This window comes from Bicyclus anynana, chromosome 4 (genome assembly GCF_947172395.1).
Source record: "Bicyclus anynana chromosome 4, ilBicAnyn1.1, whole genome shotgun sequence".
Taxonomy (NCBI): domain Eukaryota; kingdom Metazoa; phylum Arthropoda; class Insecta; order Lepidoptera; family Nymphalidae; genus Bicyclus; species Bicyclus anynana.
This window is the reverse complement of record NC_069086.1, coordinates 4187531-4201984: the sequence shown is the minus strand read 5'-3', so window position 1 is coordinate 4201984 and position 14454 is coordinate 4187531. Positions and strand designations below refer to the sequence as shown.

Below are 14454 nucleotides of genomic sequence, written 5' to 3'. Positions count from 1 at the left end.
CCGGTTTAATGGTGCTAAAAGAGTTTCCACTTACCTTGACGTCCAATAAAATAAATGCCAGATTAACAAATATTCCTTTTCCAAACATCTTTTATCTATTATTATTTTTATGTGGTACAATGTAAAAGGAATATTTCATCGATTGTTAGCATCGTAAATATCCTAAATTGCATGTTTGTTTATTTTTTCTAACGCTTTACACGATAATTTGCAATTTATGCTCCTTAGTCAGTGTTAAAAATTAACGGGAAGAGGACTAAAGAACAATAAAATGTAACGTTAGAATAATAAATGCGCTATTATAAAACGACTTGCCGACGATAAAACGACGATGGTTAAATGCTACGAGTAATAAAGTGCGATATGGTCATAACAGTGTCTAAGTTGTCTAAGTGTCAATTTAAATTAAAGTCATATAAGGTAATAAATACCCCACATAATAGACTAATAAGTAAATTTTTAACCATGTTTTGAGTTTCAAATACATATTTTAATATAGATAGACATACAACTTACATCATAATCTTCCAATACCAAAAGAAATAGAATACATAAATAATTATCCAAATGTTGACACTCCCTGGAACTTACCTGCAACGGTAATGGTTCATTTAATTTAACAAAAAGGAAAAATGACGTCATCAATTTAGCAAGAATTCTATAGAGAAAACTTATTCCGGATGTTAGGTAGGTAATTATACAAGTGTATAGAACTTAAATAACTTCATACAAGTGAATAGACAATAACTTTATACAAGTGAATAGTACTTAAAAGCAACTTGCTTTGCAGAGTTCATTATATTGCTCTTCTTGCGCAATTTCTTAGGCTTAACTTAAACACAAAAACTTTGTAGAACATTGGTATGGAGGACGAGATAAGTCAAAGAGTACTTAAGGACGTTATTTCAAGTTTATCATCCATCCTAAGCCAAGCTAACCTTACCTACCTAATAGGTATAGTAAGCTGGAAAAGTTATGTTAAGTTGGCTTCTAAGATCCAGCCATAATGAACTGAATATTGTCTATAAGAACGATAAAATGATGGAACATAATGCTTCGACTTTGAGCCATAAAACTCCCCTTAGGTATAAGACTATAACCGATGAACACTAAAACTTGTAAGCACTTAATCGTTTGCGGTTTAAAACACAATTCGTAATTCACGTAGGTATGACGAAGAAATGACGTGAAGTCAGAATTTCCCAAATACTAACAATATATGTATACCTTTTGCTACGTATATATTACGTAGGTATAGTTATTCTATTTCAGGAAAACATTTTAACTTTTGGTTATATGTAGTAGCGTAATGATATTATATAATCTTTTTAACATAATAATGGAACCGACTTTAAAGACGTGTTTCTGTTATTCTGATTTTAGCACAAAATTACTAAACCGATTTTCAGAAAAAAAAATCCGTGATGAAAGTACCCTGTGTTAATCCAGAGGAAAATCTATTTCCATTCCAAATTTCAGCCATATCGGTTCAGTAGTTGCGGCGACAAACATCAAAACAAACATCCAAACAAATATCCATACAAACATCCATACCAACATTCATACAAACTTTCGCGTTTGTAATATTAGTAGGATTTCTACTTTGATAACGCTCCTTCAGTTTCACTCTTACGCATACTTAAGGGCATATTTCTGAACACTCTATTATTACAACCAAATACAAAATCATTTTCCGAAAGTAGAATATCTATACATATTAGAAAAAAAAAGGATTTGCGGTTTGAAAGATCCAGGTGACGTTAATTGCTAGGTATCGGAATCGGAAGTGAATCCTTTAGTAGGTAAGTACAAAATTGTTATTTCCCACAGTGTAACTTCGTGATTATACAATAAATGACGTCACAGTGTGAAGTACACAGCACAGAAAACATGACATAAGTCAAAGCGAAGCTTGACCGGGTCCGCTATTTATATACATATGTATATTAAAATACTAGCTGACTCCGCGCAGTTTCACCTGCGTGCTTCCCGTTCCTTTAGGAATACAGGAAAAATATATAGTTCATAACCTTTTGCGATAAATGGGCTATATAACACTAAAAGAATTTTTCAAATTGAACAAGTAGTTTCCTGAAATTAGCGCGTTCAGGCAAATAAATAAACAAACTCTTCAGCTTTATAATGTTAATGCATATAATGACAATTTACTTTAAATATACAGACTGAGATTACTTGACATTGCATTCGTACAAAGTTGGTGTAGACTGCTAATCACGTAAAAAATAGTAGCCTAGATAAACGAGTCCAAATATATTTACGAGTATTATAAACAAGTTCTAGTAACATATTGTAATTCGCAATCAATCACGTCTTGATATTAAGAAAAATAAATCATCCCGTCTCGTTCTCACACATATCATTGTTGTATGGTTGATATGAAAAGGAAGCTTCATTAAAAAAAACTTGAAGTTTTTGAAGCCATTGTGGGAGGATGAGTCACTTTTATTTTAACGTTGTAACGGTTGCCGACGGTTGGGAATCACTGATCAAAAGGCTTTTTTTTTATTTACACGTAGGAACGTGAATCGACATAATATATTGCTTACATTTTTTTTTTATTTATGACGGGTTGTTTCTTGTCTCACATCATATGATGATGGTTCTTATAAAATAGGTACTTCATATTTTAATGTTAGTACATTATAACTATTTATAGATTTATATTAAATGTATCTGCAGTATTTTGCCGTAAGGTATACTTACTTATATCAAAGTTGGTATTATGTAATAAATAATTTGGTAATTATGACTGTTTGTATTTTTTATCGTATGTATACTCTATGTAATATTCAACCACTACTTATTTAGTTGAATGTTGTAACAATAATTCTTGCAAATAAAAAATGTTTATGATTTTTAACCGACTTCCAAAAAGGAGGAGGTTGAGCAGAGGAGTTGAGGTGGAGGAGCAGACCTCTTCAACAAAAACTATTGATCGGACTTGTATTCGAAAACAGCTGAATTCCGGCATTAATTGATAAAAACCATATGCCATCGCTTATAACAATAGTTTAAATTAATAATAATGAATGTAATTTGGTATGTAAACGGTAAAATAGTTTAATAGTGTAAGAAAACTAAAAATTAATCACATATCTATTCAGCGAAACCACATCAAAAATCTTTAATACATCATAAACTGTATATGAAACCCACATCAAATTATTATAGCATCAAATTCGAATTACATTAATGGGCCAGTGTTCAATTCTGAATCATTATTGATGAATCATCATTTTTGTCTATCTCAAACAACAATATTTGAATATAATTAAAGGTCATATGTGAGCGTATGTTGAATGTTACATAATACAATTATTGTTGTTCAAAATTGCTTGTAATCGTAAACCCTAAGTGGAGAATCATTGTAATCAGTGGCGTGCACTTTATAGATGCAAAAATGTACTGCCTACCAGTAGCGAAGACTGAAATTTTCTCGTAGGTAACCTGTTCATGTGGATTTTTAGTCTGAATGAGTTTTTGGCTGAGTACGTTAAATTGTTTACGTCCGTAAAACTCGTGGATTTTAAAAGGTAGCCCGGTAGGAATTGGGTTGTTTATTGCCCCTACTGCCTACCCTAAGGACTCAAAACCTATGTTGGACCACAGAATACATAGTTGGATAAGAACTTTTTCAATTTTAACTTATAATGCATACCATAGTTAAAAACCTTATGCACGCCACTGGTTGTAATGATTTGCCGTAGATAATGCTTATGTATTACTAGCAGACGCAGTATGGTTTCACCCGCGTAGTTCCCGTTCCGGTGACAATACGGAGATAAAATATATTCTATTATACTCGCAAATAACTTGGCTTTCTAATGGTAAAAGAATTTTCGAAATCGGTTTAGTAGATCCCCCTACAACAGCACAAACACACAAACTCTCTTTATAATATTAGCACAGAATACATATGTACTAGAAGTATAGATTACGTTCTGAAGATGATAATGATTAATGGTAGTTCTTTTTTCTTCGTTTCCCTGGGCTATTTTTTCGATTTTTTACGACAAATCTATTCCTTTGGGTCTTTTTGATTCCTCAATCATTCCATTATACTTATATAAGCATTAATAATGATATTTAAATAGGTTGGTAAGGTCGATTAAGCATGTTGAAATGAAAGTTACTTGAATGTTTTAAATAAATAGTATCGGACATAATCTCAGGCGCTTGCATAACACTACTAGCTTTTTTTTATAATATTAGTATAGATGTATTAAATGCTAACAATAAACAGCATGTTGTCGATGGAATCCCTTTTTATGACCGTACAAAAAATTCCTGCACATCCTCCCATTCACAAGTCAGGTAAAGACGGACACTCACGACAACGCTCGTACGTGTTTCGATTAGTCTAAACATAAAAGCTCTCCTATTTGCAGGTGAATGGACCTAGCTCGGGTTTCATTGACGCATTTGCCTTGCGAATAATATTAATGCATTGATAGAAGCATTATTAATCTAAGACAACTCTGGCGCAATTGGTAATGCCTTACTTTATAACCAAGAGCAAGAGTTCTGGATTCGATTCCTTAGCTTAACTTTGGATCTAGTATTTTCTTACTTTGCTAAAATCTGGTTGTGGACTTCGAATACTCTACAGGCATAGATTTGTTTCAACGAGATAGTTTTCCGGTACAATGCTGTAACAGGATCAAAAATTCTTAATATTTTTGTATACATAACAACGATATTTAATACTAAAGATATGGCACTAGCGCATCAAAATTGAGGCGGACAAATGTGCATAATTGTCTTAATTTCATTTAGTAGCTTATAATAGCATCGAAAGTTTCCTACACAAATTTAAATAGGTCGGTGAGGTCGATAAAACAGCATGTGGAAATAAAAGTTATTTGAATATTTTAAATAAATAATAACGGATAAAATCTCAGGCGCTTGCATAACACTACTAACTTTTTTTCAAATAATACCTAAATAATGTCGAGTTGTGTGTTCAGGAAGTTTAAAAACTATATACTAGAGTAGCTCAATTCGGATAATTTTTTTTAGCGATTTTGTAGGGACGTAACATCTAAACCTATGGTATATTATACCTATAAAATACCATAGGTTTAGATAGTCAATTTAAGTCAGTAGTTATAATATTATTTTAAAATAAACTTGTATATTATGTGTAGTTGCTAAATAAATAAAAATATTTAGTTACACGCAAATCCTTTCAATACGAATGATATTTTTACCTTCCCTACGGAATTCTTCACCTTGAGATCTGAGTGAAATCTAGATCTAACCAGTAGTAAAGCGGCTGTTTGTACATGAAGGTGTAAAAAGAAAGTGGTGACATGGGGAGTCAAGTGGAAAGGTCACAGGAAGTGGTTCAGAGCGGCGCTCACTGGACCTCGACGGCACATGTTACCGACCCACTTCCTTCTGTCTTGAGTTTATAAATAAAAGATGTGTGTTAGCAAGGGTGAGTCCCCGGTTAAATGAAATCGTGCGTCATCAAAAGACTTTTGACCGACGCTCACCTGACTTGGCAGATTTAACGTAAAGTCCTTTTTTTTATTTTCTTGAAGTCATCATCATGAATGTCAGTTTTCATGAAAGAAGTCCCCCAAATGGTGCTCATTGTCATTTGTGTAAGGCGCTGTCAGTTTTTGTTCACGTTTCAGCCGCAGGACTTCTTTCATGAAAAGGATTCTAGGTGTCCACTGATCACCATCGTACGTATCGGACGCATCGCATCAAACGGATTTCAGTATTCTTTGTATAGAAAGTCATACAAGTGCGTCCACTGGTCCGCATTGTACGGATCGCATCGAACGGATTTTATGATTTTAAAGTTAAAAGTCGTTTGATGCGATGCGTCCGATACGTACGACGCGGATCTGTGGACGCCTACCAGTAAACGGCGCTTGTACTGTGAAACATGTATATTTATTTAGAAAACCAACAGCTGAAAATCGTAAAAAATATGTTTTATTGACAGCATTTCATTCTTGTAGAAAGATACTACCAAATTAGGAAATAAACTACCAAAAATCAAAGGTATTGCGGTTTTAAGTAGTCATAATATGTATGACAACAGGCTGCTTACCAAAGATGCCGTCATCGAATTTGTTAAATCTGGAATTTCCTACCGTTTCAATGTCACTGTTACCCAAGATACCTAAACATAAAGTAGGTACTCGTAAACGATAAGCCTTTGAATCAATTCTATCTAATAAAAAGAAAAATCAAAGATCAAGGAGCTGGGAGAAAACAATAATAGATTTTTCGTCGATAACTTAGTCAGGCTTAGTAAGATAGCAATGCTTTGCTACGAACTCTGACGATGCACTCCAAGATGTAATGATAAGATGGTAACTAAGCACGACGTTAGTCAACCACTAGACATAGACAAGACCTAAAATAATATACAAAAATTGAATTTTAAATTTAACTGACTCCAAGACATGTTGCTTCAATTTCATCAGACTGCGACTCCACACTAAAAGCGCTGGTTAGTAAATCTCTTACTAATTGGATCGATGACATGAAGCATGAGTTGGTGCATGGAAGCACTTGGATGCAGACGGCTTAAGACCGCTTGAAGTCTGAACAAGAGGCCTATCAGTGGATAATACCTATACAAATATTAAAAAGCTAAAGAGTTTGTTTGTTTGCTTGAACGCGCTAACGTCAGGAACTACTGGTCCGATTTGAAAAATTCTTTCATTGTTAGATAGCTCATTTATCAATGAAGGCTGTAGGCTATATTTCATCCCCGTATTCCTACGGGAAGGCTCCCGTAGGAATACGGGGATGAAACTGCGTGGCGTCTACTAGTTATAAATATAAATCTCATTCACCCATATACTACAATACGCTTATTTCAAGTAGGCTTAGTTTACAAACACTTTTGAAACGTCACGTTTCCAGATACTTTACCACCGGTTCGGAAAACATGTTCAACTAAGCAGCGCAGAATACTAAAATTTCTTATAGGACGAACTATAAATCTAAGAAAGCATCCCAGCTCATTCTTCTAGTATCCAATAAGTAATAACATGATACTCGCTACAATCTTTAGATTACAAATGATTGATGGCGAAGATAAGTACATTTCATCGAGTATTAAATCTCAATTACTTGCTAGTATCAGAGAACTAGAAACAGCAGATGTAGGTTGACTTTCACTTGAAAAAATAGACTAGAATGTAGCAAAGATTTTATGACTAAATCGATTTGAAAATTGTAAAATACTTATAACTCTAATTTTATTTCGTACCTACGAGTATATCTTTTTTCTTACTTTTTTATAATTCCGCAATTTTTCATAATAATTCATTTATAATATTTTATTTAGAAAAAATAGTTTGTGTGTTTCACGTCGGTGTTTTAACATCGTTATTAAATAAATAAGTAAAAAATATCGATTGTAATGTAATGAAAATGTATCACAAATAAAAATTATTTTGTACCTACGATTAGGTAAATAATAGTATTTTTTTTTAATTCTTTATAAGTTAGCCTTTGACTAAAATCTCACTTGGAGGAAGAATAAAATCCCATCACTTTCGGTTTCTACACGACATCGTACCGGAACGCTAAATCGCTTGGCGGTACGTCTTTGCCGGTTAGTACAATAGTTACGAATACATTTTATTAAATGGCTGACATTTCACATAAGGAAGTTATGCCGACATTTTTCCTTGAACCCATAAATAAAAGTGACAATGCCTGTATGCTAATAAAGGAATTATTTAGTATTAGAATCGCATTGTTTAAGATCGTAATACCTACATATACTACAAACACTTTTTAAAAGAGTTATAATTAAAGTAATAAAGTTTATGATTACCAACTTTACTACAAACTACTACAAAAAGATTACTATTTTAAAGTTCAATCCACAAATAATACTTTGTAGGCAGGTACCTACCCGATACCTATTCATTTTTTCAATAGAACTTTTGGTTAATCCTATTACCTACATTGCTTCTTATCAAATGCTGCCTTATAATGTAGGTACCTACTTGTACACCAGTTAAAAGGCTAGTAATAGACCAAAAATTTTTGTATTTTAAGTAAAATAGGTAATATTATCTTGAACGAATGAATGAAATATACTTTCATAAACTTTTTGTATACCAAAACGAATTACAACGAACGAACAAGCAAGAAATTAACTTAAAAACTAATGTACTATTAGCGGCCTTATCGCTAATGAGCGATCTCTTCCAGACAACTAATCGAAAAAGAAAAAATAAATACAAGGAATAATGACGAAATAACTTAAAATTTAAATGCATGTAGTCTTGCTCTTAAGAAGAACTTCACTAGTATAGGCACAATATGTCTTTGTCTAGGAGATTAATTACTGTATATTAAACGTTATCACACTAAAAATTATCCATACCAATATTATAAAGCTAAAGAGTTTGTTTGTTTGCTTGCAAATCTCAGGAACTACTGGTCCGATTTAAAAAATTCTTTCAGCGTTAGATAGCTCATTTATCGAGGATAGGTTAGATAGCCCATATATTACCCGCTATTCCTAAGTGAAAGGGAACCACGTGGGTGAGACCGCGCGGCGTCAGCTAGTATCAGATAAATAGCCGACGCCCCGCGGTTTCACCCGCGTAATTCCCATTCCCACAAGAATTTGGGAATAACACATAGTCTATGACACTCACAAATAACGTGACATTCTAATTGTAAAAGTATTTTTAAAATCGGTTTAGTAGATCCAGAGCTTACCCCCTAACAAATACCAGAAACTACTAACTTTATCTCTTTATAATATTAGTATAGACATAGCAGGTGCTATTTACTTCACGTATTTGGTGACCTCCAGAAATCGACCATTCCTATCTTCCGATACTTTTTATATTATTATGAAAATTACCTTCCAAGGTGAAGCATCTCGTGTAAATAGCCCAATGGAGGACAATGGCTTCGCGTGATGATCTGAATTAGAGCGTAACCTATAGCTGCCCTACTGTCTCAACGGACGACTGCGCCGGAGGATTTCTAGGAGATATAGGTTTCTGTGTGAGCTTGCACTCGCGTGTGAACTTTCATTCGCCACGTTGTATCATAACAATTCAATAATGGATTTTAGGTGAATTTTGTACTTAACTTCTTAGGTTGACATTGTTAAACATTTTCCTTTTAGCGCAGGTCAAAAACAACAACCGCTTACCTAAAGCTGGGACATACTGGGTCCTATGTATGTAAACTAAATATATATATGTACCCAAACTGAATAGTAATGTGGAGTGTATGTACCTAAACTAAATAGTAATGTGGATTGAAAATTTACTTAAGACCAATCCATTCAAAAAAATTATCTCGTAAAATATTTCCAACCACTTCTTATCATATAATATGAAACTAATGACAAACACTTGTAAAACATTAGATATAATCAATACAAATGTAAATTATAGCATATCATAATATATCAGATACATATTTTCCATTTTGGAGGCATTTTATCCGAACATATTTGAAAAATTCTCCGCAACTTAGTCAATGTGAAGTCATTTTTTAACACGCAAAAGTAACATTCCAAATTTATCACAACAAAGAAACTTACAACGGGCAACGCAAAACCACCCACAGTATACTGTAAACTACGCAAAACCGTTACAAAACCTTAGGGGTCCACCGTTCGTGTATCGTTGGGGATCGTAATCAAGCAGTTCCGAGTATTCCCTTGATAACGACTAAGCTTACCTGCGCTTTGCCCTCGTATTAACCGACCGAGTTGAGAAACTTTCGCGAAATATTCTTTGAGACGCTTGAACGATGAATTATTTATAGTTTGCCAACTTGTAATTGCTGTTTGTTGAGTATTATAGTTATTGATTTTTGCTCCATCATGTTTGTTATTGATCGGTAAATAAGATCTTCACTGGACTGTGTAAAGATGTTTTTAACATAAGGGCAAAAAACCTAACAAGTTCACCTCGTAGCTTTGAAGATAGAAGATTTTTTGCCTCATGCGAAAGCCATATAAGGATTCTGCAAACTAGAAATATCTTTTCGATTTGGATATCCACCGATTTAATAGATCTGTTCTTTTCGAAACGTATATCGTACAAGGGTAAACTGTCAGTTTCGATAGGTACTGTAAATGATCGAACTTTTTGTCAAATCAAACGTCTTTGTCAAACAATTTGATCGTCTGCTGCTTTATTTTATGCGCAAACATATTTTAATAGTTAACGCGATGCTTTACGATACGAATTAATATAACCGTCTGCTTGATTGTTCTTCAATTTACACAGATTATTTCAGCCTATATCGGAAGCACTAATAGGTCATTATTAAGTATTATTTAAAGGAAAGTACTAACTGTAACGAGCAGTGAACATTCAACAGCCAAGTGTCCTTGATGAAATAAAATAGATTGTGGATTCATATTAGTTTCAATGACTTTAGTGTCACTATGATTCTAAAAATTATACATCGTAAAAATTATTGAATAAAGCCACAATAAAGATATAAAAACTAATAGGTTTTAAAACCTAGACGAACAATTAATTTTATAATTAAAATAAAAGCAATATCATTTTTTATTGCTGACACTACTAAAGTGTTGGGATTTAAAATAAGAATCTGATGTAAACGTTTTTTTTTTCAAAATACTCATATCAATATTCTTACGAGTAGGTATATATTATGTTATTTATGTAAGGGTAGAGTAGCTATATCAAAATATTGTTTTTTTCTGACTCTCAAACTCGAAAATCAGTGCAACCGACTTTGATTTTTTTGCACTCATTGGTTTGTAAACATGAAAACCTAAAGAAAAGTGAATCAAAAAAACAAATTGAAAAGTGATTATTTATAATTTTGTATGGGACCGTTCATCTTGTATAATACGAAGTTCACCAGGACAGCGATTAAACCAATTGAGCCTTAGTAAAATAAAGTACAAAACAATAGATTAACGAATAAATGCCTACCGATGACTTCACTACACAAGATAGGTAATTACGATAAATCGTAAACAAAAAAGTACAACAAACCCTCACGTACGAACTCAAAGTTGGTAAAAAGGTTTATACCTTGATGACGCAAAGAACCTTCCGAACTTGGCAGGTTTATCGCAGCGGTGAGCGCACGGACCGGGCACCACTCGCGCGCGTACCGCGGACCAAGCCGCTTCGAATTTCGAACGTTACAAACGTCAACGCCATTTTTTTTTTTAAAAGTGCCAGTGCATTTTGAACTGAGGATTTTGTGACAGTACTGTGTTTTACAAAACAGGTTAGTTCATATATATTTTTATGGCCTTTTTATATCTTTTATATTACCTACATCGTTTCGTGTTTGAGATTTGCATGATAAAGGACCTTAAACGGTTTCTTAAGTTGCATTTATATGAGCTTTAAGGCTTTAAAATTCCAATCCTGCGCCGATAAAGTGTTAACCTTTCTTTACTTTATTTTTAAAGGACTTCGTAAAACTGATAATTTTTTATTATATATTTTTTTTTACTTTCACAAATAACGTTGTGTTTTATAAATAACATTTATAGACTTTTACCATAGACTTTTATTACTAAATAATAAGGGATACATATTTTTAGCCGTAAGTTGATGTTCTAAATTGAAACGTCTTAGGAAAAGACATCAACGAGTTCTTGTAACCGAAATTATGAACAGCGCTCCTTCAAATGAAACGAAACGATTTTCAAATTTATTTACTTTATATTACATGCTTTGTATTTTAAGTCACTTTATTATATTATTTTCTAATAGTGGGTAGTTAAGGTTTACGTTGAAAACTTTTATATAGTCTAATAATATATAACATTAAAGCAATAGTTTATCGTTAAATGTATTGTAATTCTGAATTTGCAAGATATTTTCTAATAATATACATTCTTACGTGCCTATTTTGATTTGATTCTAGCAATTTGCATAACGATGATTACATCAAAATGTCAAATCGTTCGCATATGGCTATTACCTATTGTTGCATTTGGTTTCAACATTCGTAATAACCAATCACGAGACGTTATCATGTATTTTTAGTGTCTAAGTGTCTATGTGTGTATTAAATTAAGTGTTAATAACATCACATCACAGTAACATACATACGAAAGTTTGTGTAAATGTGTATGTTTGTTACTCCTTCTCGATTAGCAAGTACAAAACCGATTTGGCTAAAATTTCGAACGGAGACAGAATATACCCTAATAAATACATAGACTACTTTTCATCTTAGAAAATTCTATGCTTCCTGCGGGTTTTGTGAAAAACAGAATTTCGCGCAAACGTATTGGCGATTGTACTTTAGATATACTTTTCGTCTATCTAGGTACCTATACGCAAATTATTATTTTTGTACATTTTTCCTTAAAGTGGTGGTAAAAATATATAAAAACTCGATAACATATTGAAGTACGAGTAAAAACGACATCTTGCATTCATTCACAGACATCCTTTTATTCATACTACCAAGGCACTTAAAGAAAAATGTCCGTTGTACCTGCTTCTAAAATCGTTATACTTAATTGAATCTCAGTGTATTATTATTCATATAAACCCGTTTTATAGCTCATGTCAAGACAACGAATAAGTAGACGTATAGGTAGTAGGTAGATATTTATTAGAATTTCCATAACATTGTAGACTTCGCTTATAAAAAGTCCCATTCACTTATCTTAGTTCCGTATAAGATGACATTTGACTAGAGCGCGGTTCATAGACGAGTAAATCCTGCTATATTTAAATCTCTTGTAAAAAATGTTGGATTGCGACACAACAGATCAGAAGGGCTAGTCTGTTTTATGTTTTGTATAACTCGCAAGAGCGAGTCTCGAATTCACCTCTATTTTTCTCTTTCTATGGTATCATGTTGGACAGAAAGAGATAGAAGTGTATTTGAGACTTACACTGTCCAGTTGCAACAACATCGTTACGGAATAGACCTCCAGGATAAAGTTTGGCACAGAATGTTGCGCTTGACTACAACCATCCCTGGTCTGCGGTCTAATGTGCAATTAAAAAAAATTGAACCATCGTAACATATTGTGCTTTGACGGCCTCCATGGCGCAGTGGTATGCGCGGTGAATTGACAGTTAAACAAGACGGAGGCACAGTAGATATACGGAGGTCCTGGGTTCGATCCCCGGCTGGGCCCATTGAGGTTTTCTTAATTGGTTCAGGTCTGGTTTCGGCCGTAGTAGTAGGTAGTTACCACCCTACAAATATGTACCGCCAAACGAGTTTGCGTTCGGATGCGATGTCGTGTAGAAACCGAAAGGGTTGTGGATTTTCATCCTCCTCCTAACAAGTCAGCCCGCTTCCATCTTAGATTGTTTCATCACTTACCATCAGGTGAGATTGTAGTCTAATTTGTAAAGAATAAAAAAAAATAAGTAATCGTATTAGATTGTCCATAAACAATTACTTAACTATTAAAATACCGATAGCTTTTATTAGAAAAAAAAATCTGGGTATTGAATTTGTTAATTTATCAAAAATAAATTATTATGTAAAAAAATATACCTAGTATTGATAATGGGTCACGTCACTTCAAACACAAATCGTAACGTTATCAAATGTTTACGTAACATTTTCTCGTTTATTTTTTCGATTGTAAGTAAAACGTGAGTTATCATCAGTAATGTATGAAAACATCTTGCGTTACGTTATGTCAGCTTACTTGGTTGCATTACATGGACACTTGTTACCTTACTACTAACTTCTTCGTTGGTGTAACGGCTTGACGACCTCTGTGGCGCAGTGGTATGCGCGGTGGATTTACAAGATGGAGGTCCTGGGTTCGATCCCCAGCTGGGCCGGTTGAGGTTTTCTTAATTGGTTCAGGTCTGGCTGGTGGGAGGCTTTGGCCGTGGCTAGTTACCACCCTACCGACAAAGACGTACCGCCAAGCAATTTAGCGTTCCGGTACGAAGTCGTGTAGAAACCGAAAGGGGTGTGGATTTTCATCCTCCTCCTAACAAGTTAGCCCGCTTCCATCTTAGATTGCATCATCACTTACCATCAGGTGAGATTGTAGTCAAGGGCTAATTTGTAAAGAATAAAAAAAAACGGCTAATTTTTTGTAGAATCTCGGGTTTGAATACCGTATCTTTTAATGTTTATGTGACAACGTGACAATGACAATAAAGTTAGTAGGTATTAGGTAATTTGGAATTTGGAAGGAACGAACGCCTGACTTATGGCTTTTTCTGGGATGTTATTTTTTAATTAAATATAAAAGCGCTTGGAGGCCATTGGATCAGCTTCCACCTTCACACAGGAAATAAAACTATAAGAAATTGTAATTGTTATCAATTGTAAATTATAATACTGTATGACTTTTTCAAAAGAGCAACTGTTGAGTTTCTTGCCGGTATCTTCTCAGCAGAACCTGCCTTCCGAACCGGTGGTAGAGTCTTTACAAATAGTCAACTGACGTGTCAAAAGTGCTTGTAAACTGAGCCTACTTGAAAT

General features: G+C 33.7%; 1 protein-coding gene across 1 annotated transcript in view; it reads left to right on the top strand.

Moving 5' to 3' along the window:
- Window positions 1–11093: 11093 nt before the first annotated feature.
- The window catches only part of LOC112058625 (titin homolog), a 75370-nt gene continuing 72009 nt past the window's right edge, over window positions 11094–14454 (top strand). The window contains exon 1 of the mRNA XM_024099545.2: window positions 11094–11253. The gene's annotated coding sequence lies outside the window, so the exon portion shown is untranslated. The remainder of the gene's footprint in view (window positions 11254–14454) is intronic.